The sequence below is a fragment of the Mus caroli genome, chromosome 5 (genome assembly GCF_900094665.2).
Source record: "Mus caroli chromosome 5, CAROLI_EIJ_v1.1, whole genome shotgun sequence".
NCBI lineage: Eukaryota > Metazoa > Chordata > Mammalia > Rodentia > Muridae > Mus > Mus caroli.
Genome location: NC_034574.1, coordinates 123,539,613 through 123,565,707, shown reverse-complemented (window position 1 = coordinate 123,565,707; position 26,095 = coordinate 123,539,613). Strand labels below are relative to the sequence as shown.

Below are 26,095 nucleotides of genomic sequence, written 5' to 3'. Positions count from 1 at the left end.
TAAATTCATTCTTTTTAATAGCTGAGTAGTACTCCATTGTGTAAATGTACCATATTTTCTGTATCCATTCCTCTGTTGAGGGGCATCTGGGTTCTTTAAATAAATTTTTAATTAAAAAAATTAAACACAAGAAATTTCACATAGAAAGGTCCCGAGGCAGCTGCCTTGTTAGTGTGCCTGGAGAGCAATAGGAAATCCATTGACGTTGTTACAGAATGAGAGTGAGGAGTAGGGAAGGAGATGCCACCATGTGGGGGGGTTGGGCTTTTCAGATGGAAGGGACAGCAGGATAATAACGTGGCATGATTGCTAGTCTCGACTGACAACTTGACAGGACTTTGGAGACAAACCACTGAGCATAGACATATTAGGTTAATTGAGTTAGGAAGCTTCACCCAGAATGTGGGCAGCACCATCCCATAGGCTGGGAGTCCTGGTTCAAATAAAAAGAGATGAGGGCTGTGCACCAGCACCCATCTCTCTCTGCTTCCTGACAGTGGATGCCAGGTTAGCAGCTGCCTCATGTTCCTACTGCCAGGAATTGCTCACCATGACAGATGGTGTCCCTTAAACTGTGAGCCAAATAAACCCTTCCTCCATTAAGTTACTTCTTATCAGGTATTTGATAACCAAAAGAAGAGAGAAAAGGAATCAATCAATCCACACAAGTTCTGACATATTTTAGAGGCACATTAGTGGCTAAAGACAGAAACAGCAAGAAATTCAGGTACAAGACAACAGTCTTGAACCAAAAAGGAGTTTGGGAGAAATAGCAAGATTTTGGATTCTGCCCCTTCAAGGATTTCTGGTGTATTCAACACCATGTGTGATGACAATGTGGCTGTCCTCAAGTGAGGGATTCATAGCTTACAGGAAAGTTCTAGAAGCACATTGTTGGTGGCAGTTTTGAAGAATTGAAGCCTATGGGCATTTGAAAAAAATGTACCATAAAGCAAGTGCAAAAAAAATGAAGAGCCCATGGTCACCTCAGGCTCAGCAGTAAGAGCTGAGAACAGCAGAATAGCCAGGGGCAATGAGGCTAGGAGTATGTTATCCTGGAAGCCAAATGAAGGCAGTGTTAGAGGGAGAACAAAGAGGGACAGGGAGACAAAGACATGCAGAGTGAATTTACCATTGGCTATGGCAACATGACAGCTAGAGGCATATGCTACCTCCACTGGAGTTATTCATAAAATATGTCCTAATTAGCTTTAATTGTCAAGTTGGCACAACCCACAGTCAATGAGAAAGAGGGAACCTCACATGAAAAATTGCCTCTATTCAATTGGCCTGTGGGCATATCTGGGGGCAGGGGGAGTGGTCTAGATTGTTGATTGATGTAGGAGGTGCAGCCCACTGTGGGCGGCACCATTCCTTGGGCAGGTTGGCCCTGGGCTGTATAAAAAGATCATCTAAGCATGGTCCAGAGAGCAATGTTCCTCTGTGGTTTCTGTTTCAAGTTCTTGTGCATAGTTCCTGTCCTGCCCTTCCTTACTGCTGGACTGTGACCTGGGAGCACAGCCAAATACAACCTTTCCTCACCTGTAAGTTGCTTCAGGTCAGACTGTTTATCATAGCAATGGAAAGGAAATTAGATCAGAATGGGAGGAATAGAAATACACAATGCAAGTGGATTCAGGAAGCAATGAGAGGAGATGCAATAAAAGTTGGCACTAGATGATTCTTTGGAGCTTGTCTACATAGCAACGAGATCTGTGGGGCTCATTTTCTGCTTCCTTGCTCATTCTGGGGCAGGAGTTGACTGTGTATGCTTGTTGTATTGGGACAGAAAAGACACATGGAACAAGAAGAGGGCAAAGATTGTACATTGTACAGATGGTCACTTTAAATGTTAGTTTTAGGGGCCTCTAATACATGCATACATGCATACATACACACATACATACGTACATACACACACATACATACATACATTTATTATTGTTGAGTACATAGATGTGGATGTGTGTAGGGATGTATCTGCCATGATGGTGCATGTGGCAGGTAGAGGACAGTTTGTGGGAATCAGTTCTCTGATTGTACCTTGGGCTCCAAATATAGAACCCAAGTCATTGGGCTTATGCAGCAAGCACCTTTACCTGCTGGGCCATCTTGCTGGCCCTTAAAGATATTATTGCTTCCCAGGCAGTGGTGGCTCATGCCTTTAATCCCAGCATTTGGGAGGCAGAGACAAGTGGATTTCTGAGTTCGAGGCCAGCCTGGTCTACAGAGTGAGCTGCGGGACAGCTAGAGCTACACAGAGAAACCCTGTCTTGAAAACCCAAATAAAATAATAATAATAATAATAATGCTCTAACACACATGGTATGCACTCACTGATGAGTGGATATTAGCCCAGAAGTTCAGAATACCCAAGATACAGACCACATGAAGCTCAAGAAGAAGGAAGACCAAAGTGTGGGTACTTCAGTCCTTCTTAGAAGGGGGATCAAAATATCCATGGGAGGAGATACAGAGACAAAGTGTGGAGAAGAAACTGAAGGAAAGGCCACCCAGAGACTGTCCAGCCTGGGGATCCATCCCACATGCAGGCACCAAACCCAGACACTATTGTGGATGCCAACAAGTGCTTGTTGACAGGAGCCTGATCTAGCTGTCTCCTGAGAGGCTCTGCCAGTGATTGACAAATACAAAAGTGGATGCTCACAGCCATCCATTGGACTGAGCACAGGGTCCCCAATGGAGAAGCTAGAGAAAGGACCCAAAGAACTAAAGGGGTTTGCAGCCCTATATGAGGAACAACAATATGAACCAACCAGTACCCCCAAAGCTCCCAGGGATGAAACCACCAACCAAAGGGTACACATGGAGGGACTCATAGCTCCAGCCACATATGTAACAGAGGATGGCCTTGCAGGACATCAATGGGAGGAGAGGCCCTTGGTCCTGTGAAGGCTCTATGCTCCAGTGTAGGGGATTACCAGGACAGGGAAGTGGGGTGGGTAGGTGTACTGGCTGGTTTTGTGTCAACTTGACACAGTTGGAGTTATCACAGAGAAAGGAGCTTCAGTTGAGGAAATGCCTCCATGAGATCCAACTGTAAGGCATTTTCTCAATTCGTGATCAAGGGGGAAAGGCCCCTTGTGGGTGGTGCCATCTCTGGGCTGGTAGTCTTGGTTCTATAAGAGAGCAGGCTGAGCAAGCCAGGGGAAGCAAGCCAGTAAAGAACATCCCTCCATGACCTCTGCATCAGCTCCTGCTTCCTGACCTGTTTGAGTTCCAGTCCTGACTTCCTTTGGTGATGAACAGCAGTATGGAATTGTAAGCTGAATAAACCCTATCCTCCCCAACTTGCTTCTTGGTCATGATGTTTGTGCAGGAATAGAAACCCTGACTAAGACAGTAGGTTAGTGAGCAGAGGGAGGAGGGATGGGATAGAGGGGTTTTCGGAGGGAAAACGAGGAAAGGGGATAACATTTGAAATGTAAATAAAGAAAAATATCATTAAAAAACCAAAAAAAAAAAAAAGATATTATTCTTTTTCCTGACTCTGGCTGCAGCGAGACCAGCTGTTTCAAGCACTGAATTATAAACTAAAACAAACTCTTCCTTTCTTTAAAAACATTATTTTAAAACACATTTTACTCATCCTTAAGAACAGTTAAGCATGTTTTCTTCTTAGCATGCATTTACAGTAAAAAAACAATGTGATTTGCTGTGACATTTCATACATATATCCAATACACTTCACTATAGAGCCACTCACTATTATCTCTATAATCCCCTACCCTTGAGCTCACATCATCTTCCAAAATAGATTTTATATTTGTGTTTCATATATATATATATATATAGAGAGAGAGAGAGAGACATATATATATATATACATACATATATGATATATATGTGTGTACATATACATTACATGTTATATATATGAATGTGTGTTTTGCACACACACACACACACACATATATATATGAATGTGTATGTTTGCACATATGGTTGGGTGAGTACACATGCATGTGTTTATGTGCAGAGGCCTGAGGAGTGCAGAGGCATCAGATATCCTCCTCTGTCACTCTCCATCTTGCCCTCTAAGACAGATTCTTTCCTGAGCCCAGGACTCATGGCTAAGCTAGACTGGAAACCAGCAAGCCCCTGTGATCCCCCTGTGGCCACCCCTTATCAGAACTGAGGTTTTGGGTACTTGTCGGGACCAAGTACGTTGTGTGGTCACCAGGGTCAGAACTCCAGTCCCCACGACTTGTGAGGCAGCCCTCTTAAGTGCTGAGCCATCCCTCCAGCAGCTGCAAGGACTTAGTCACAGTCTGAAGTGAGAACAAGGCCATGATGGTGGGGAAGCTCAGTGGCAAGAGCACGGGGCTGCTTGCTTATGCCTTCCGTGGATGGACTGTGAACCACAGAGAAGGACTTGCTGGTAGGCAGCTCCCTTCATTCCTTTTGATGTAGACTGGGATCCTAGTCTATAGTTTGATGCCACTCGCATTCAGGGCTGGTCCTTCTTCTGTTAAACATCATGGAGATGGCCTCACTCACGGGGGGGGGGGGGGGGGTTAAAAGTGGGACTCGCTAGTCTCTGAGGTATTTCTCAGCACAATCAAGATGGCAATCAAAACAACCATCACAGGGCTGGCTTGAGAGGCAGATGTTCAGCCTGTCCTCTGGCTAGTCCCCTGGTGATCTCACAGCAGGCAACTGACAGGCTCCAACTGTGACAGTGTGGGCTGAGCTGTGTGTGCTCTGGAATCTTAATAACAGACAAGAACCCTTGGGAGGGCTGGCTGAGGAGCACATGTATGGCCTGTGAGAAAGGGAAAGACTGGGAGTGTGGGTGCAGGAGAGCATTATTAGTCTGTGTAAGTCTAATCTAAAGTTCTGGATGTTCTAAGCAATGCAGGCACACCGTAGCCCAGAGATGCTTCTGTCATTGTCATTATTGTTAATTATTCATTATTATTTTGTTTCTTTTTAAATTTAACTTATTTTACCTACTCACTTTATATCCCACTCACTGCCACCCTCCAGGTCACCCCTTCCCACAATCCTTTCCCCACCTCCCATTCCCTTCTCCTCTGAGTGGGTGGGGGCCCAATGGCTATCCTGCACCCCAGCACATCAAGCCTTGCAGAGGCAAGGCTAGGAGCTTCCTCTCCCACTGAGGCCAGAAAAGGCAGCCTAGGCAACAGCTTTTAGGATCGCCCCCGTTCTAGTTGTTTGGGACCCACATGAAGGTCAAGCTGCACATCTGCTACATATGTGCAGGGAGGCCTAGGTCCCGCCCGTGCATGTTCTTTGGTTGGTGCTTCAGTCTCTGAGAGCCCCAAGGGTCCAGGTTAGTTGACTCTGTGGGTCTTTCATGGAGTTCCTATCCCCTTTGGGGCCTATAATCCTTCCTCCTATTCTTCCATAAGAGTTCTGAAGTCCCATCCATTGTTTATTGTGGGTGTTTGTATCTGTCTGAATCAGCTGCTGGGTGGAGCCTCTTAGATATTATTATTATTATTTTGACAGCTTGTTTTTAACTACCCCTCTCCCCTTTGACAGAACTTCATGAATTGGTGGAGAATTGTGGAAGCTAAGTAAGATACCAAGAGAGACTTTGAAATTCATCATTTGTAATCTCAGCAAAAGACAAATCCGGGATACAAGAGCCAGCCACCAAGCCCTTCAGCTCAGAGGGAGAATTCGTCTTTGTCTCCTGTGAGAGAGAGAATTTAGTTCTTTCGGTAAGGTTGGCAGTTGCTAGGTAAGACTGTGGGTCTTTGATTCGTGCTTCAACCAAATGTTTTCCTTGACTATAAGAATCTAAATTGTTGATCCAAGAAAGAAAGAATTGGGCTCGAGAGATGGCTCACTGATTAAGAATGCTTCCTGGTCTTGCAGAGAATCTGGGTTCAGTTCCTAGCTTCCATGCTGAGTTGTATACAATCGACTATAACTCTGGCTCCAGAGGATCTGGGACACCCTCTCTTTGCCTCTCCCAACATCTGTATGCATGTGCTACACAGGCGCTCATAAAGTCCAGCAAGCAGGCACACACACAAATTTTTAAAAATAACTCTTTTTTTTTAAAAAAAGATGAAACCATGAAGAGACTGAATTATAAAAATCACACAGACAAGCAAGTTTTCAATACGGAACGAAAACCTTCCTTGGTTGTAGGGAACTCAAGAATGAAGTATTTCGCCTTTCAATGACACGGCCCTCATAAAGAAGGTGGCTTCCAAGCCTTGACAGTCCTCCACCCCACTGCAAAGTTCTCCGGCTGCCACTGACACCTGCACTGATAAATGAAGCCCCGGTGTGCCTTCCTTAGCTCACAAATCATAGCATCTGTGGCTTCAGAGATACATCGCTCTATCTCCTAAATAACGGTACCCCTCAGACACGGGGAAGATAGAATTTATAGGAGGTGAGTTAGAAGTGAATCAAGTTGAGGCTCTGGAACTGCTATCGCTGAATAAGGGAATAATGGAGGAGACTTCTCATTTTCACTGTGGGAATTTGTCTTTTAATCTAACAGGGTGCCTTCGGTGTTAGATGAGGTAACGCTGACTGTTATTTGTTCCATTATGCCATGCACCCCTTTGGCAGTTAGTCTTTTTCATTGCTACATCATATTCCAGCATGCGGCTGACCCATAGTCTGTTTCTTCCCTTGCCCTGGTAGATAGCTGGCTTGTTTCCAGGTTCATACCAGGCTGGTACCTTTCTGAGCTCTTGAACATGGGTTTTGACACTCCTTTGCAAGTTAACTGATGGCAAGAACTCTCATGTGAAGGGTTTGTTGGGTTTTTTGGTTTTTTTTTTTAAATAGCATTAAGCGAAAGCACCTGAGAATTACACACACACAAGCAGAGAGACAGAGACAGAGATGCAGAGAGAGAGACAGAGACAGATGCAGAGAGAGAGAGAGAGAATCAAAAATAAACCCTTAAAAAAGGGAAAGAAAGAACAAAGTAGACAATTTCCTATTTTACATGTCTCATTATTACCAGTCACAAACCTTGGAATTGAATGTCACGTCAATTTGATCATCTCTAGACTATTTAAGGTGTCTGAAGTATTCGCATGACTCCACAGCACACAGGGTGCTAGAATCTAGGTATAGAAGGTTAAAGAAGACAAATAAGGGCCTGCAATCAGAGCTCACACTTCCTCTTTACAAGGTGGAAGGCATGTGGCTTAGTTGGTGGAGTACTTGCCTAATTCCATCAGTCCCATCCCTGACACCGCACAAACCAGACTTAATGATGCATGCCTGTCTTGTAAACACTCAGGGAATACAGCCAGAAGGTTCAGAAGTTCAAGGCCAGCCTTAGCAACTTGGCAGTTCAAGACCAATGTGGGCTACCTAAGATCCTGTATCAAAAAACGAATCAAAACAAAACAGAAACAAAAAAACACCGCCACCAACAACAAATAAAACACAAATAACAACAACAACAACAAAAAACTTAATAGAAACTTACCTACAGGGAACATTTATAAGTAGAATCTATTTGTATCAATGTTGGAGCATGAGTTATATTGGTATAGAACATTGGCTAGATTTCTACCTTGGGAGTCTTTCTCACAGACCAGTAATTCCTAATCTCTTTTCTGGCCTAAGACACACAGGGGACTATGTTCACAGTTGTACTGCAGCCCCAAGGGGACTGTTGCAAGAATTCTTCAAGTCTCTTGCTCTCCTTATTAAACAAAGAGAAAGAAACACAGACACCTCGGTATTCACTGTCCCATGATCGTGGGGCCCTGGGATGCCAAAGCCCTCTCTCTGGGTTATGTCTCTGGCACAGGTCTGTTTGCTGGCTTTGCTTATTATGGAAATGCAGAGCATAACATGACATCTTAGCGAAGACGTGGCTCTTTCTTTGGTGTTTTTTTTTTGTTTTGTTTTTGTTTTGTTTTTGAGACAAGATCCCACTCTGTTGACCCATATACAAGTATATGTTTTTTTCTGTTTTAATGCCACTACAAAATGCAGCTTAGAGTTGAAAGGGTGTGTTTCGGCTCACAGGTCAAGAGGTCTCATGGTGAAGAAAGACATGGAAATGAGCAGAGGAGACATAGCAGCTAGGGTACTCAAACCTAGCTGATGACAAGAAGCAGAGAGAGAACAGGACATGGTGCCGGGCTATAAACCTTAAAGCCCAACCCCCGTGCTGTACTTCCTCAAGCAAGGCTCCACCTCCTATAGGTCCTGCTGCCTTCCACAGAGCGCCACCTGCTGGGAACCCAGTGTTCAAACACACGTTTAAACACCTGCTGGGAAAGGCGTCCTGAACATACATTCAGATAGTAACAGCCTAGAATTGACCAGTGTGGTCTCGAAATCACAATCCTCCTGTGCTGGAATCACAGGTATGTTTCACCACGCCCAACTTAAGCTTGTATGACTGATTTCTCTCAGACCAAGTTTGTTCTGGAACATTAAAAAAAAAAAGATCTCTCTCCCTTTTCCTCCCTTTCTCTCTGTCTCTGTCTCTCTGTCTCTCTGTCTGTCTCTGTGTGTGTGTGTGTATGCATGCATGTATGTATGTATTATGTATGTTCCTGTGTGTGCAAATTTCTGCAGAGACCAGAAGAGGGTGCCAGTCCTCTACGGTTGGAGTTACAGGTGGCTGTGTGGGTGCTGGGACTTGAATTCTGGTCCTCTGGAAGAGCAGAAAGATCTACCCAGGGAGCCATCTCTCCAGCCCAGCCGTGACTTTCCTTTCAATGTTGACTTTGTGTCCTGTTACTTTTACGGCTCTGATGGTCTTTTGGTGGAAGCCTGCAGGTCTTTCTCTACGGAGAAGGGTGTCATCTGCAAACAAGGATAATCTGATTCCCTACTAAAAGGAGAACTTTGGAAATTGCATCTTAAAATACCATAATGAATCATTTCCCCTTCGCACACAGCCACAGAACACCAGTGTGAGCAGTGGACAGCTACTCTCCTATTTACTTCTGCGGTTGCCTTTCCTCTGCAGCCTTTGAACAAACTGATCAGAGACCCTTCCTCCTTGGGGGCTTTAGAAGTCTGGGCTATGGGAAAGCAGTTTGGATATTAATTTTCCCCTTGATGACCTCTAGCTTAGGATGACATTGAAGCCCTTATCTTCCTGATTCTCCTTCTGGGCACTAGGATTACAAGCATGTACCACCATGTCTGGTATATGCCATGCTGGGGAAGGCTTTGTGCTAGGAAAGCAATCTATCAGTCAATTGAGCCACACCCCCAGCTTCCCTTTGCTCTTTGGCCTGATTTCTCTCTGACAAATTGTTTCATCTCAGCTTGATCTATGTCCTCCTCTGAGACTAAGTACCTCTTAATAAGATGTAGCATACATCATGCACACACACACACACACACACACACACACACACACACACAAAGAGCACCTTCACCTGACACACATAATAAGAGATGGAGCCACAGTGCTAATTCATTCAAGCCAGGCACCATGCTGCATCTAGCATGATTTATTTATTTTGGGGTGTTTCTCCTTGTGAGGGATGAGAACTAAAAAACATCACCAGAAAGGAAAAAAAGGGGAGGTGCTTTATCCAAGAAACAGAAGACCATGGAATTGCAACTTACAAAAAAGCAATGATCTTGCAGACTTAACCACTGTCTTCAAACGCTTCACAGACTGTTAGGTAGACAGGAGTAAATTAACTCCGACCTTCCCTAAGAATCACAGCCGATCCAATATCGGGTGAGTCCTTTTTGGAGATGCATCTCTAAGGGAGCACTGCTCAGATGCAGTATGTCCTTTCAGGGGAAGAGAGAGAGGCTTGGATGAGAATCTCATATAAAACTTTACTTAGAAGACAAAAAGGTTTAAATGGGGCTGTAGAGGTAACCCAGTGGTTAAGAGCAAAACAACATTCGTATAGATAAAACCGTCTAATCCCAGGAGTCTGTGGTCGCTGTCTGGCCACTCTTGCTGTCATTATGGCCAAATAGCTGAGCAGAAGCAACTTCAGGAGAAGGCTCGTGCTTGTGGTTGGAGGGGCAGCCTATTACAGCAGCAGAGGAATGGGTACAGGAGTGTGATGTTGCATGCTCACATGTTGGGAAACCAGGAAACACTGAAAGGGGCTCTGGCACTCAGCTGGCTTCTTCCCTTTTCTCCTTTTATTCAGCTCAGAATTCTCCTCTGAGAAATGGTGCTGTCCTCATCGGAGAGGATTTCCCTCCTCAGTTAAACCTCTCTAGAAACATCTCCACAGGCACACCCAACAGCCTGCCGTGGTAGTGTTCTAGGCATTTCTCTTTTTTAAAGATTCTTTAAAATTATTTTTGATTATGGAGTGTGTGTATATGTACATGCACACATGTGTGTATGCATCTGTATGCCTGTGTGCAACAAGGATGTGTGCACCTGCCTGGGTGTATGTGTGAGTGTGTGCATGCATGAATGTGTGTGGATGAGTGTGTGTGCATGTATGTGTGTGTACATGTGTATGCATGTGTGCATTCATGTGCAAGGGTACATGCACATGTATGTGTGTGTATGAGTGTATGTGTGCATGCATGTGTGTGCTTGTATGTGTGAGTATGAGTATGTGTGTGTGTGTGTTGTGTGTGTGTGCCTGTGTGTACACAGGTAGGTCTGTGCGTGAATGCAGGTGCCAGCACAGGTATATGGAGTAGGATTCCCCTTAAGCTGGATTTACAGGCAATTTTCAGCCTCCTGATGTGAGTGCTGAGAATTGAACTCAAGTCCTCCAGAAGAATAGTGTGTGCTCTCAGCTGCTAAGACATTTCTTTAGTACCGCCCCTCACCCCCAGCATTTCTTAACCCATTCAGGTTCGCAATCAAAATTCACCACCATAGTTCTTTATATCTATGAGTAACTTTCTAATACCAAGCCAACTTATTTTGACTACACAACACTTACTGACTTTACTCTCCCACTGTGTAAGAACAACTGGTAATGTCGGGGCAGAGCAAAGTGAGATTCTTCCAACATTTTGGGACCAGGCCCTTAAGAAATGCAATTGCAGCCCAAGCTTTGGGAATTGTAGTTTTGAAATATCCCCCATCTCCTGTGTAGCCAAGCTGCCCTTCTTTGCCCTCTGGAAATAAGCAGGCATTACGGCATTCTCAGAATGGAGGCCCCAGTGATTTTCCCACTCTGTCCTTGTACTTCAACACTTAGGCAATAATGCTCACGACACTTTCAATAAAGAGTATGGAGGGAACGTTCCTTATTCATGAGTGCAAGCAAGCCACACCATGCGCAATTTGACAAAGCACCGCTAAGCAGCTGGACCCGAGGTTTCAAAATCTCTCCCTTCACCACCAGGGACCCGAGTTGATAGCTTATGCAAAACTGACAGTCAATTTCATGCCAGCTTGAATGCCTAGATGCCAAGACTGTGTTGGGATTGCTTGGCACTCCCAATACAAGCAAATGAGGCCCTAAAATTGTGTATGCGTATGTGTGCATGTATGCATGTGTGTTTTGCATGTGTATATGCATGCATGTGGATGCATGTGCATGCATTTGTGTGTGTGTGTGTGTGTGTGTGTTGGTGAACTCACCATGTAGGTACATGTGGAGACCAGAGATTACCATCAAAATATCTTCCTCAACCATTCTTTATCTTCATTTTCAGTTATTTTATTTTTATCTCTATTGTTACTTATTTGTATTTTTGTGTGTATGACATGTGTGATTTTGTGATTTTGTGTGTAAATCATGTGTGTGGGGGGAGCATATAGGTGGTATGGTGCAGGTGTGGAGGTCAAAGGGCAACTTCCAGGAGTCACTTCTTTCCTCCACCATGGGTTTCTGGGATCAAACTCAGCTTGTCTGTGTTTTGTGGCAATTGTTCTGAGGCACCAAACCACCCCACCAGCCCTCCATGGAATTTTCTGAGACAGAATCTCTCACTGAACTTGGTCATTTTGGCTAGGAAAGGGTAGCCAGCAGGCCCTCAGGATCTGCCTGCCTCTGTTGCTCAGTGTTGCTGTAGTTACAGGCATACACAACCTCTCCCAGCTTCTCATGGGTATGAGGATTTGAACTCAGGTCCTCATGCTTGTTCAACTAGCATTTTATACACCAAGACATTGACCCAGACTTAAAAACACCCTAAGTATGATAACCCAACTAGACTCAGGCAAAGAACAGCATTAATGACACAGAAGCACAAATGAGAATTATAAGGTATAACTGTAAGGAATGGGTCAGAGAGAGGGCTCTCCAGTGAGGAATGATAGCTGCTCTCACAGAGGACCCAATTTGGTTCCCAGCAACCATATCAGGCAGCTCATAACCCCCTGTAACTCCAGCTCCAGGGAGGTCCAAGGTCTTCTAGTCTTCGAGGGTACTGCACTCATATGCACATATACATAAACGTGATTAAAACTAAAAACAAATCTTAAAAGAAAACGACCCAAGAATGAGATCAGATTGTGACTGCGTCCTTAGGAAGTCACAGAGTGTGACACCAGGGGAAGGATTCAACTGTTGGACATTTGTGTGTCTCCTGTCACCTTCATGCCAGCTGACCTCTCTCCTATCCACAGAGGAAATCCTCCACGCAGCAAATGCTTTCTTTATGTTAGTAATTGTAAAGTCAGAGCATGGCTGTGGAGATGGCTCAATGGTTAGTGCTTGCAGTTTGAGCACCAAGAAGGTTCATAGCTCCAGAAAACTATGTCAGTGCTGGGTGGTCATGGTGGTCATGGTGGCCCTGTCATAGTTTAAACCCCACAAGGCAGAGGCAGGGAATCCCCAGAACAAGCTAGTTAGCAAAACTAGCCATATTGGTAAGATGTTGCTCTAAGGTTTGATTGAGGACCTTGCTTCAATGAATAAAATAAAGAGTGACTGAGTATAATCCCTAACCTTGAGCCTACATGTGTGTGTGCGTGCACACACACATGTATATGCATGCACACACACATGCGCTTTCACACATCCATGCGTCCATGCACACACATGCACTCACACACTCATATCTGTATGCACATACATACATGCACCCACACACCATGCAAAAATATGCTTACACAAACATGCACAGCACATCCACATAAAAATGGAATAAGAAAATGAAAAGAAACAAAGACAGGATGTTCCACTGTTGATGAGTATTTTAAGGGGAACTTGAGAACTGGTCAGAGCCAACAAATGTTTAGTGGGCACTTATTATGTGCTCAGCACCAACTATTACACCCCATTTGATCCTCACAAAAAGCCACAATCAGCAGGATTGCTCTCCCCAGAGCATGCAAGGGGATAAGGAGGTTCTGGGAGCTAATACCATTTGCCCAAATTCATTTCCTCTCAAAAGAAGAAATAAAAATTGAATGCCCCACAAATGGATTCAACAAAAACATACTGAATGAACCCCAAATATATGGGTCTCGGGATATTTGGTTCTGTGTATCACTCCAAACCCTTTAGCCCAGGGGTACACAAATAAAAACATAATGATATCATTCGGCTACATTTAAGCATCCCAGATGATGTGAATCAAGAACTGGTGGAGATTTGGTTAATAAAGGACTTGCCTTGCAAACATGAGGACTGGAGTTTAATCCCTAAAACTCAAGTAATAGGTCTGGCATCATGGCATGTTTATAACTGCAGTGCCCGAGAGGCAGAAACAGGAGGATCCCTAGGGCTCAATGGCTGGCTAGCCTGGCCCAGTAGTTAAGTTTCAAACTAATAAGAGACCCAGTTGTCTTAGTTGGGGTTTCGTTGCTGTAAAGAGACACCATGACTAAGACAATTCTTATAAAGAAAACATTTAATTGGGGAGGTGGCTTACAGGTTCAGAGGTTTAGTTTATTATCATCATGGCAGGATGCAGGGCATCGTGCGGGCATAGCGCTGGAGAAACTGAGAGTTCTACATGTAGATCTACAGGCAGCAGAAGGAAACTGTCTAGTTCAGGCAGCCAGGAGGCTGTTTTGATTCCACACTGGGCAGAGCTTGAGCTCAGGAGACCTCAGGGTCCACCCACACAGTGCCACACCTACTCCAGGGACACACCTACTCAACAAGGCCACACCTCCTAACCATGCCACTCCCTGTGGGCCAAGCATTCAAATGCATGTGTCAGTGGGGGCCAAACCACAACATCAGCCTCAACAAACAAGGTGGAGAGCAACTGAGGCATGATGCCCAGGGCTAAACTTTAGCCCCTGTATGTATGCTCATACAAATGCACATGCATAAACAAAATGGGACAAGTTGATCCAAGGTATATCAGCTTCTCTACTAGTATTTTTGATAAATGACATCAGACAAGATTGTCAGATGAGATTAAAGGCCTTCAGGGAGAGAGCCATCCATTTCCAATGTAGTGAAATTAATGAATTCTAATGAGTTACTCTGTGTTGAATATCAAATAGCTTTTGACTTTGCAACTCCCTCACATGCGTGCTTGGCAGTGACTGACAGGCATTTTGACTCTCTTAATTTGATTCCTGTTTAGCAATCAAGAACCAGCTGTCACCAAAGTGACCAGAAACAAGTGATTTGTAGGTTTTTATCAAAGGATTTGGGCACTGGACGATATCTAAGTGCTTTCTGTGATAGAGAGGGAGGGAGGGAGGGAGGGAGGGAGGGAGGGAGGGAGAAACAGAAACAAACAGAAACAAACAGAAACAAACAGAAACAGAAGCAGAAACAGAAACAACAGAAACAGGAACAGAGACAGAAACAGAAACAGGAACAGAAACAGAAACAGAGGTCATGAATGTAGGTGCCAACTGTGTGTATGTGCACACATATGCACATAGGTGTCAACTGTGTGTGTGGGTGGCATATGTACACATGTGCATCAGTGGAAGCTAATGGACAAGCACATATGCTATGCTTCTGGTACTGTCCACTTTTTGTTTGAAACACTGTTCTTATTTCACTCTGGTTGTGACAAATACCATGACCACAGACACCTTGGAGGAGGTAAAGTGTTATTTGGCTTACACTTCCTAGGTGAAGGTCAGTCATTGAGGAAGTCAGGACAGAAGCCTGAAGTAGACGGAAGAAGAATGCTGCTAGCTAGTTAGGTAGCTAGTTCATGCTCAGCTAGAACTCTTTCTTTTTTTCCTTCCTTCCTTCCTTCCTTCCTTCCTTCCTTCCTTCCTTCCTTCCTTCCATTCATTTTTTTTTTTTTTTGAGACAACTCTCACTATGTAGCACCAGCTGGTCTCAAACTCAGCACAATCCACCTGCCTCAGCCTCCCCAATGCTGGCCTCAAGAACATTATTATATAGTGCAGGACAATCTACCCATCGAATGATATCCACAGTGAACTGGGCCCTCCAGTATCAATTAACAATTAATACAACCCCTTATAGACATGCTCACAGGCCAGTCTGAACTAGGCAATCCCTCAATTGAGACACCCTTCTCAGGTGACTCTAGGCTGTGCCAAGTCAACAATTAAATCTCAGTAGGGCAGATGGGGTCACATTGTCCAATCACCAAATGGACAGGGCTGACTGGCCAGTGAGCTTCAGGAATCCATCCGTCTCCACCTCCCTGGGGCTATGATCACAAACATCACTATAAGCCATTTAGCCATTGATTTTTATGTGGGCACTGGGAATCAAACTCAGGTCCTCGTGCTTATGAAGCATCAGGCACTTTAGCAACTGAACTATCTCCCCAGCATAACAATGTTGTATTTAAGAAAATACATGGAGCTGTCAGGATGACTCAGTGGGTACAGGTATCTCCTTCCAAGCCTAATGGCTTGACTTGAATAGTAGATGAAAAGAACCAACTCCAGAAAGTGATCCTCTGACAAATAAATAAATAATTAAATAAATAAGTGCAAATGAAACATTTTCAACACTATATACATAACATGCACTTTCTGAGAACTACATTTTGCCGTAAGTGTTCTCTGTTGTTTATATCACAGATGTAATGATGTTGTATAGTACTGCCCTCTGATATAAAACCATCCATCTTGGAGTGAAACTTCTTAAGACACAGGATATTAATGGGAAGCTAAATCAACAAGATATTCTAAGCTCCTTAAGATACAAGATGTTCACACGGAGGGGAAATAATAGGATGCTCCCAGGGGAGGTGAAACATCCCACCCTCCGGGGAAGCTCCTTAAGCTCAGGAAGAAAACAACTCAATAGCTTCAGGAAGTCCCTGAAACTAACTAGTCTTCTTCCTCCTCAGGCACATGTGAGCTGTAAGGATGCTGAGAGACACTCTCAGACAAACTGCCTGCAAGAGACACTGTCCAGCCTGTTGAGCTGCCTGCAAAAGTTGTTCAGTGGGTTCAGAGGGTCTAGCTTTCACAAGCCACAGCCTGTGATGGGGTGGGCATTTAATGATTTGGCTATGAGCCAATTCTGGTCCCCCCCCCCCCAGTAAAACTCATTGACTTCAGTGGGTCTTGTTTTGGCCTGTCATTGGTTCCCTATATGGGATTAGTAGTTATTTGTTCACACCACCCCAGGAAGAGTGTCATACAACAAATGACTAAGTCAGTAGATTCAGGCCTGTAAGCCACTACAATTAGGTCTGTTGTTGAAAACAGAAAGGTGTCAAGACATCTACTTGCAAAACCAAAGATGCCTTTGTAAACAACTCATTTAGGATTCTGGGACAAAGTTGTGAAGTTGTGAGGGGAAGATGACTCACCATTAAGAGTGTACACAGTTCTTCCAGAGGGCCTGAGTTTAGTTCCTAGTGACCACAACCAACAGCTTCCAACCACCTGTAACGCCAACCCCAGGGGATGTAATGCCCTCTTCTGGCCACTATGGGCACTGCATGCCTATACTCACACATACCTACCTACACACACACACACACACTCACACACACACACATGCATTCACATTTTCTAACAATAAAAATAAATCTTAAAACATAAGTTTAGCAAAATTAAAATGTATAATTAGTGGATGTGTCTAGGACCCTAAGACTTTATGTTCATTATCCCCAAGACAGAGAAGCCTGGGCAAACAAATAGAATAAATAACATGACACAGCAATGCTTAAGTAACTAAAGAAACAAAGAAGACTGCCAGGGACTTCGGCAATTTAATTAAGGGTGTAAAAACATGGTAATTACCAATGTGTCTCAGTCCTTCTATACACAAACACTTTTTTTTTTAAAAAAAGCAGCACTTAGTTCCAATTACTTTAGATGCACAGAGCTGTAGAGAAATAAAACCCATGTCTTGAAATATGCCTCAATAATGAGATTTATCTAATTTATCCAGGCTGCCCTTCCTTAAATGGTCTGATGCAGTTCAACCAAATATGTAGTAAACAAAATAAACTCCATTACTTTGAATCAGCCTTGTTATAAAGACAGTTATACCAGGCTGGAGGGCATGGTTCAAAAGTGGAGCCTTTGCCCAGAATCCCCCAAGTGAGAGTCTGGGAGCGTGGCTCAGTGGTAGAGCCCCTGCCTAGAATCCCCTAGTGAGGGGCTGGGGGTGTGGCTCAGTGGCAGAGCACCTACCTAGCATGCATGAGTCACCAGGTTCAACTCCTAGCACCACAAAAGAAGAAAATAAAACAAAAAGGTCCCACAGAGCTTCTCAGAAGAATGTGGTCGGCAATTGTGACACTTTGAGATCTGGGTGAGTGGACATGAAAATAAAACAAAAAGGCCCCACAGAGCTTCTCAGAAGAATGTGGTGGGCAATTGTGACACTTTGAGATCTGGGTGAGTGGACGTCCAGGCAAGTCTGAGGAGCGAGATCACCAGCAGACACAGCTGTGACTTAATTGCCTTGTTCTTTCCCTGGCCCTGCTGTCACTTGGAGAGAATTATCTGGCTGTCTGGGAGGGGTGAGTTGCTCAACACCTGGTCCCCAGCTCTCCTCTTGGCACCGCAGGGGTTTCCACCCCAGACTTAGTACAATACCCTCAGCTTGGCCAAGAGGCTGGGACCCAGGACCCACTCCATGTGGATAGCAGTTCTCAAAACTGAGCCAAAGCCTTCTGAGAGACTGTGCTCTCTGTTCCCATGAACCTTCTGTCTGGGAAACAAAGTCCTATGTTGCAGCCAGAAGCCTGCATATTGGTCACCAAAGCCCACCCAGCCAGATGGGACGTTCATTAAATCCAGTTTGTCAGTGGCTTGATTTCCTCTCTTCAGAAGGAGCGTTAGATGTGTGCAGATGTTTCCCTCTGGATGAACCCACTCCGTGCAAGCAGACTTGGAGGCAGGTCCCACCGCAGAGGCACATAAGCAAGGTTCCTTCTTATGTGACCAACTTGACATTGGCTACTCCAGTAGATGGCACCTTGTATTCCCAGAGTAAAGTTAAAATGCATCCAATTGACCCATTTACAACAAGTGATATTCGGGGGCGGGGGAGGGGTTTTACAACATGAAAATTTCCCCTTTTCCTTCTACTTAAAACTCTACCAAGCCATGCTATTAAAGCATTTTTAATATGTAGATTGCATTGCTATTCATAAAATAAAGTGTGGTTTTAAAATTTTTATAAAAATAAATGTTTTAATTAAAATATTTAATAAAATAACATGGTGGAGGAAATGTTTAAATGTAGGGTCAGAGAGATGGCTCAGTCAACAAAGTGCTTGCTGTACAGCACAACTTCCAGCATTACCACCCACACAAAAAGCCAGACATGGTGACCTGCATTTGTCACCTTCCCAGCGCTGGGGAAGTAGAGCCCAGGTACTCACTGGCCAATCAGCCTAGCCTTACCACACCTGTCCCCTTGTGTGACAGCTTTCTTGAGATTGCAAAGATCCGTCCAGGAGGAGAGGGTTGGGGTGACAGGCACATGTGATGTGATTCGTGGGCTTCCAGAAGCAAACAATAGAGGAGCCTCCATAAGGGACTATCTAGACTGGTTTGGCCTGTGGCAGGCCTGTGGAAGATTATCTTAGTTTAAATTAGTCAATATGGAAAGAGCAAATTCCATTTCTTAGGAAGGAGGTCCTGAACTGAGAGGAGAAAATGAGCAGAACCCAAGCAAGCATGTAACTGTGTGTGTACACATTCATTTCTCTCTCCCCTGTGACCAGCTGCATCAAGTCCCTGCCTTTGTTGCCCCTTCTATGATAAGCTGTAACCCAGACCCATGAGCTGAAACAAATCCTTTCTCCCCTAAGTTGCTTTTGTCAGCATGCTTTACCACAGCATCGGACATGAAACTACAACGCTATGCTGGTAGGTTTGCTGTTTGTTTGTTTGTTTGTTTGTTTCTTTTTAAATCAATCTTGCATCTCTAGTGACTCTTAGGCTTTTCAAATGCCTCTGGGGTCCAGGCTGAATCAAAAGGAGACAGTGCCAACCATCTCTCTCTGCTTCCTGACTGTGGATACAGTGTGAGCAGCTGCCTACCGCTCCTTCCACACCTTCACCACCAGGACCGACTGCATTCTCCAACTGTAACTGTGTTCACCTGGGGACCTCCTCTGTGAAGCTGGACTCGGGGAAGCAGTTAAAATGACCACACCCCATGGCAAGGACTGTAATTTAGTTACTTAGTTACTCTTCTCTAATCTGGTTATCTCAGGTCTTCTAACAGCATCCAGGAGACTGAAGGCTGGATGCTGAACTTGCAAGTGGAGAGACAGCTAGATACATCATAATTCTTTTAGATTTATCACTTTCAAAAATTATGTGTATGCATGTATGCTATATGTGTATGAGTGCCCTGGAGAGATAGAGTGACAATCCCACGTGAGCAGCTTGATACGGGTGCTGGGAAATCAACCTGGGTCCTCCGCAAGAGTAATATATGCTCTTAACTGCTGAGCCTTTTCTCTAATATCATAATTATTGCAAGTCCTTTATAGGATGCTCCTAAGAAGGCCAGCCAAGAGAAAGAAATGACTTTTACTTCCAAGGTACTCACAGAGTCACAGCAGTGCACCTGCCACTAGAACAGTGTGTAGAGCATCGATCCCACCTCATTCAAACAGAAATAGGGACAAGTGAAGGCTTAGTGCACCAACGAACAGATGGACTATGTCTTGAGGCCAAAAACAGACCTGAAATGTAATGCAAAAAAAAAAAAAAAATTGTCCTAAACCGAGGGTCAGCTGGATGCAGATACAGAAACAGTATTAAGGATGCGCTACTCTCCCGCTGGTCTGGGGAAAGAGCTGTAAAGTCACCCAGTGTGAAATGGGGAGCCTGAGTTCATGGCTGGAAAACAGGTACCAAGAGCAAGATCACTACTCATGAAAAGAAGGCCAGAGCACTTTCTCTCCAGCCCTGGGCTGATCACAGCAAGGCAGGGGGCACAGAGAAGCCTTATCTCAGCAGCAGGGAGAAGCTGCAGCTGGCAATCTGTCTATGACATCATCAGGGTCATCGACAGACACAGCAAACAGCAACAATCAAGAATCTGAGGGTCATCCTAAAGATGATGTAGAGTAATTCTGGTTCATTTCAAGCAGCTAAAGCACATATAGGCACACACACACACACACACACACACACACACACACACAAAACATGTGGTAGTGCTAGGTTTCAAACCTCATGGCTTGTACATATTGGACAGGTGCTCCACCACTTAGCCACCTTCCCAGCCCCTCACTTGGAGGTTTTAGGCACTATCTATATTCCCAGCTCCCCAAAATGTGTCCTTTAAACATAAGAGTAACCTCTAAAATAGGGGAAACATACTTTACAGCTCCCAAACCAACAAAGAAAAAAGGTGTGTGGTGGGCAGAGCATGTATCATATCCACTTAACTGACAGACCGTGCAGATCCGTTCAATGGCCAGCTGAATGTACAAAGTAGGATAGTACCAGTCAGGACTGACAGTCAGTACACTGACAATTCCAGCGCTTGGGAGACCGAGGCAAGGGGATTGCAAGTTCAAGGCCAGCCTGAGATACATAATGATGTCATGTCTCTTAACAAACAAGCAGAGAATAAGAGGAGGAGGAAGAGAAGTAGGAGGAAGAGGAAAGTAGGGAGGAAGGAAAGGGGGATAATATCACGTAACAGTAAGCAGGGTGAGGTGGCCCAGGAGGCAAAGCCTGGGGACAGGCATTCAACCTTCAGATCCCATGGTAGTAAGAATGTATCAAGTTGCACCATGTACTAACCTCCACACATGTCCTATAGCGCTCAAATAACTATGCCTGTATACACACACACACACACACACACACACACACTATGATGATGATGATGATGAGGAGGAGGAGGAGGAGGAGGAGGATAATTATTTTAAAAACAGAAAGTAAGCGTGATATAAGGAGATATGGGTCTTACTTTTCTAACAATCTTAGCAGAACTAACCCAGGGGTCTCATGAGAACTACCTTAACCCCTTCCAAAGACCTGGAGACCTCCTACTACCTCCCAACATCGGTTCACCAAGCACCAAGATTCCAATATGCGAATCTTGGGACACAATGGAATCATAGTTGAGCCATAGCCAAGGAGGAGACCTCAGGGGACATAGAGAGGGTTAACATGTCCTCATTCCCCCCAGCGTGTGATGTGCGGCTATGCCAATGTATACCCCATGGTCTCATCTGTTGTATTCAGCGCGACCATGCTCCCTTCTGCTACTGAAAAAATACGAAAGGCCTCTTTCTCCCGGGGATGGAATGAGTTGGCAGCAATCTAGGCAGGCTGCAGTTAGAATATTCCACCTTTGCAGAGGAACACTGAGTCACCCAGGGCGGGAGGACAACAATGAGTCAAAAACAAATCAATAAGAGACAGACACACCAGCAAATTAAAAACTTGGCAACAACCAAGAACAGACAAAACTCAAGGGGGGGGGTCAGAGAGAGAGAGAGAGAGAGCACACGAGCGCAGGACCTCAAGCATAGGGAAATGGTCCCCACTCCAAAAGGAAATGCAGGAGGAATTGAAGCAAAACAAACATGAACTACCCTAATACTGTCCCAATTTAGGCAAAGAACAGGTACTAATGACACAGGTAAATGGGAATACATTAAGTTGAAGGAGCTGGTGAGATAGCAAATGGAAAAAGCAGTTTGGAAAGAAATTTGGTTCTGGGTAAGGTGGTATACAACTGTGATCCCAGAACTCCATACACTGAGGAAGTAGCACCACCAAGAGTTCAAAGTCAGCCTTGGTCATGGAGGAAGAAGACGGCAAGGAGAGGAAGGAAAGATGTGAAGGACTGAGGGAGGGAGGAGCGGAAGGAGGGAAAGAGGAAGGGAGGGAAAAGGAAGGAGGAAAGAGAGAAAAAAGAAAACCATTAGGCAACTCTTTGTGCTTGCCTTTGCTTTTGCTTTTTGAAACATTGTTTCATGTATCTCAGGCTGGCCTGAACTTCTTTGTTGCTCCTTCCTGCATGCCCTTAGCATTGGGATTCCAGGTTTACCCCACCACACTCAGCTCTCTGTGGTATCATGGATGGTACAGGGGGCTTCTGCGCATGCTTAGGCAAGCACTCTGCCCACTGAGCTCCAGCCCCAGCTCTGAATCATTAGTTCTTAACGGAAGGGAATGTGTCCACAGCCTATAATGTAATAATCCCACTCCCAGGTGAGCACCAAGTGAAGCTCCTTCACGAGCACATAAAAAGATTCTAACCGCAGTACCATCTGCAATAATGAACACTTGAGGACAATACCAAGTGATCAGTTGCCCAAGACTGAATGTATCAATGACAACAACCTCCATCTGTGGACTCACTCCTCCTCCATGAATTCAAACGACAGACAAAAGGTGGTTTTTGGTTTGGGTTTTGTTTATTTTAAGCAGTATCTAATTTGGAGGTGGTAGCACACATCTTTAACCCCAGCACTTAGGAAACTATGGGAGGCCCGTTGTGATGCTGAAGTCTATCTGGCTCTAGATGGTCTGAGCCTGTCTCAAAGGAGTGACAAAAGCTGGGAGCGGCGGCATGTGCCTGTAGTTCCAACAATGGACAGGGTGAGACTGGCGGAATGCTGATCCTCACACCAGCCTGATCTATATAACGAGTTCCAGTTTAGACTGGGCTGTATAATGAATTCCAAGTTATTTTAGGCTACATAGAGAGTTCCAGGCCAGGCTGAGCTACACAGTGAGTTCCAGGTCAATGTCTGCACAGACAGACCCTGTCTCAAAAAGAAAAGCAAAGTTTGACCTGTACTCAATGTGTATAACTTATTTTCTCCTCCTGATTTTGTAAACAATACAGTATAAACTATTTACCTTGCCCAAGGTCATATATGTCTCTTGGAGATGATTCTAAACACACTGGCAATGTTCAGAAGCTCTGCACAAATACTATACTCTATAGAAGGGGCATGTCTGGGGATTTTAGTATCCACAAGAGTCTTGGGTCCAATTCCCCATGGATAGACAAACAGACATGATTGTACTCTTGTAGCATCTAGAATAATCTAGATCAACACTGTTAATATAAATAAAACCTTAAATTTTTTCCCATACCAGGACTGAATTCCAGCAGTCTCATGTCTTTTTACTGGAGGATGGCTTTATACCAGAGGGCACTGGATCTGTTCCCAGAACTCAGGTCATGTGCCCCACAACTCCTGTAACTCCAGTTTCAGGGGATCTGATGCCTTCTGCAGGCCTCTCTGGACACCAGCACTCACTCAGCGGTGTAGGTGAACCCTCTCCTGTGTGCATGTGTGCACACAGGGGCACACACTGAGAGAATTAAAATGTTTTAAGAGAAAAGTTTTCAATCTTCCAAGTCTACTGGATGACGAGAAAAAAACAGCTGGGGTTTGTCAGCCTTCTTGTTTATTTCACTAATGTGTTCATGTGTCTATCTGTGTGAGTAAATGCCAGGTGTGTGTGGATGTCCTGGGAGGTCAGAAGAGGGTGTGGGACTCCCTAGAGCTGAGAACTGAACTCAGGTCCTCTGCTACTGGGTCAAGCACTCTTAAATGCTGAGCCATCTCTGTAGCCCCAGTATGCTGGTGTCTTTCATCTAGGACAGAGTGACTTAATCCTGACAGGACACATTTTTGGGGGGTAATGGGAGGACAAGGATAAAGCTGGGCCTTTTGATGACGTCATAAATTGTACTTGCTCGACATCTTTTTTGCATAAGAGATTACTGGTTTCAGGACAGCAGCCCATACATGGTTACATAAGCTCTGCAGGACACTGTGAGGATTTGGAAGAAGGTTCCCAGGGGTGGGCCTGGCAAGCTGCTTGCCTCCTGAGGCCAAGGATAGAGTGGGACATTTGGATGTAGAGGGATATAATCAGGAGAAGGGAGAGATATGAGAAAGAAAAGATGAGATGGAGTGGTAACTTGTGTTGAAGCTTGTGGGGTCATGTTCTCAGGGTATTGCTGGGGCTGTTGCTCTCAAGACAGATCATAAAGGGGTTTTGCAATCCAGAGGGAGGTGTAGAATCTTTGCAAGACTTCTAAGCAGAAAGTGACCTTGAAGGAGCCTCTCGTTCCATTTCTTGCCTTGGGGCAGATAAATGTCTAAATCTTCCTGAATGTCGGCTTGTCTGTTTTTTTCTATGTCTCCAAGGACAGAGAGTCTGTGGTCCCCATCCTTCATCTTTTACAAGGTTGGACAGGCGTACTAGGGTATGAGAAGGTGACCATGAGGGCATGACAGATGGGGAAGGGAGCAGGTGTCACTCCTGGGATCCAGTTGGCACAGGGGGCAGAGGGCACGGGAGAGGGAGGGGAGCAGGCAGAGTCAGTATCCATGATGGGTGGAAGCTGGGGCAGGTGAGCAGAACCCAGGGTGACCTGCTGAGATGACAGATGACAGCATAAGCTGTACAGCAGGAGGGCTCACAGCAGTGACGCTGACAGTGATGACAACAGCTCCTTCAGTCACTGTGGCCATTCTGGCTGCTACTGCACCGGACACTGAGAATCAGGAAATACTCTAAGATCTATGCACAGTCTCAGCAATCCCACAGGGAAGGCATTTCATCGCCTGATTATTATTATTATTATTATTATTATTATTATTATTATTAGGGTGTTTCACCTTCTTTTTCTGAGATAGAGTCTCTGAACTGGCCTGGTGTTCTCCAAATCATCTAGGCTGGCTTTCCAGTGGTCCCAGAGAAGCTCCTGTCTCTACCTCCCAGCACAGGGATTACAAGTGCACTGTCATACACAGCTCTTGCTCCGGCTCCCTTTCCTCCCCCACCCCCCACTCTCCCTCTCTCCCTCCTCCTCCCTCCCTTTTCTCCCCCTCCTGTTTCTCCCTCTCCTTCTTCTTCCCCTATGTGTATTGTTCCTGTATGCAGAAATACTTATACATGCCTGCCTGTGGAGCCCACAAATTTGTGTCCAGTGGTGTCTACCTCAATTATTCCACTTTATTCTTTGGGTAGGATCTTTCACTAAAACTGGATCCCTGAATGGCTACACTGATTGACTGGCGAGTCCTAAGGAACCTCTTCTCTTTGCTCCTTCAGCTTGCACTGGGATGATAGGTGTTTGTAGTTACACCCTGCTTCTTGTCAGGATACTGGGGATTGAACTCAGGTCCTCACACTGGCACAACAAGCTCCTTAGCAAAACCATATATATATATATATATATTCTGGGAAGTGAACTCAAGTCTTTAAGAACTTTACCAACTAAGTTGTCTCCCTGGACCAATGTCCTACATTCTAATGATGAGAAAAATAAGGAACAGGATCTGAATATGATCACACAGCTTGGAAGAGAGAGATTTGGGATGCAGAAGCAGCCACTGGCTCCCGAGTACTATTCTAACCACAAGAATGTCCGTCAATAAGGAATATCAATAAGCCAGAGCTGGCAGTAAATTCCTGTGCTCTCACACTCAGGAGGTAGAAACAGGAGGATGGTGAGTTCCAGCCCAGCTTGGGCTACCTTGTGAGTTCAAGGCCATCCTGGGCCACATGGTGATTTCAAGACAGAGTAATATAGGAAGTGTTTAGTGGGTAGGTCCCACCAGTAGAACAAACATGTCAAAGGAATCTTAGAGAAGACATGTTGAACATCCAAAGACCTTGATCAAAATCCTAATAGAAAGCAAATCCCTTGCTCTGAGAACATGACCCATATATAGGTCTTCAGTCTAGATCATCCTTGCTAACTGACCAGAAGTTCAGTGCTTCACTGTACACAGAACATCAGAAACTAGAGTGAGAGGCATGGTACAATGTGGCTGCCAGTGATGCACATTGTGTGCATCATTCCATGTGCTGAACAGCATT

General features: G+C 44.8%; 1 protein-coding gene across 7 annotated transcripts in view; it reads right to left on the bottom strand.

The window, feature by feature from the left end:
• The window catches only part of Caln1 (calneuron 1), a 473,529-nt gene that overhangs the window by 116,307 nt on the left and 331,127 nt on the right, over positions 1-26,095 (bottom strand). The gene's annotated exons all lie outside the window — the stretch shown is intronic.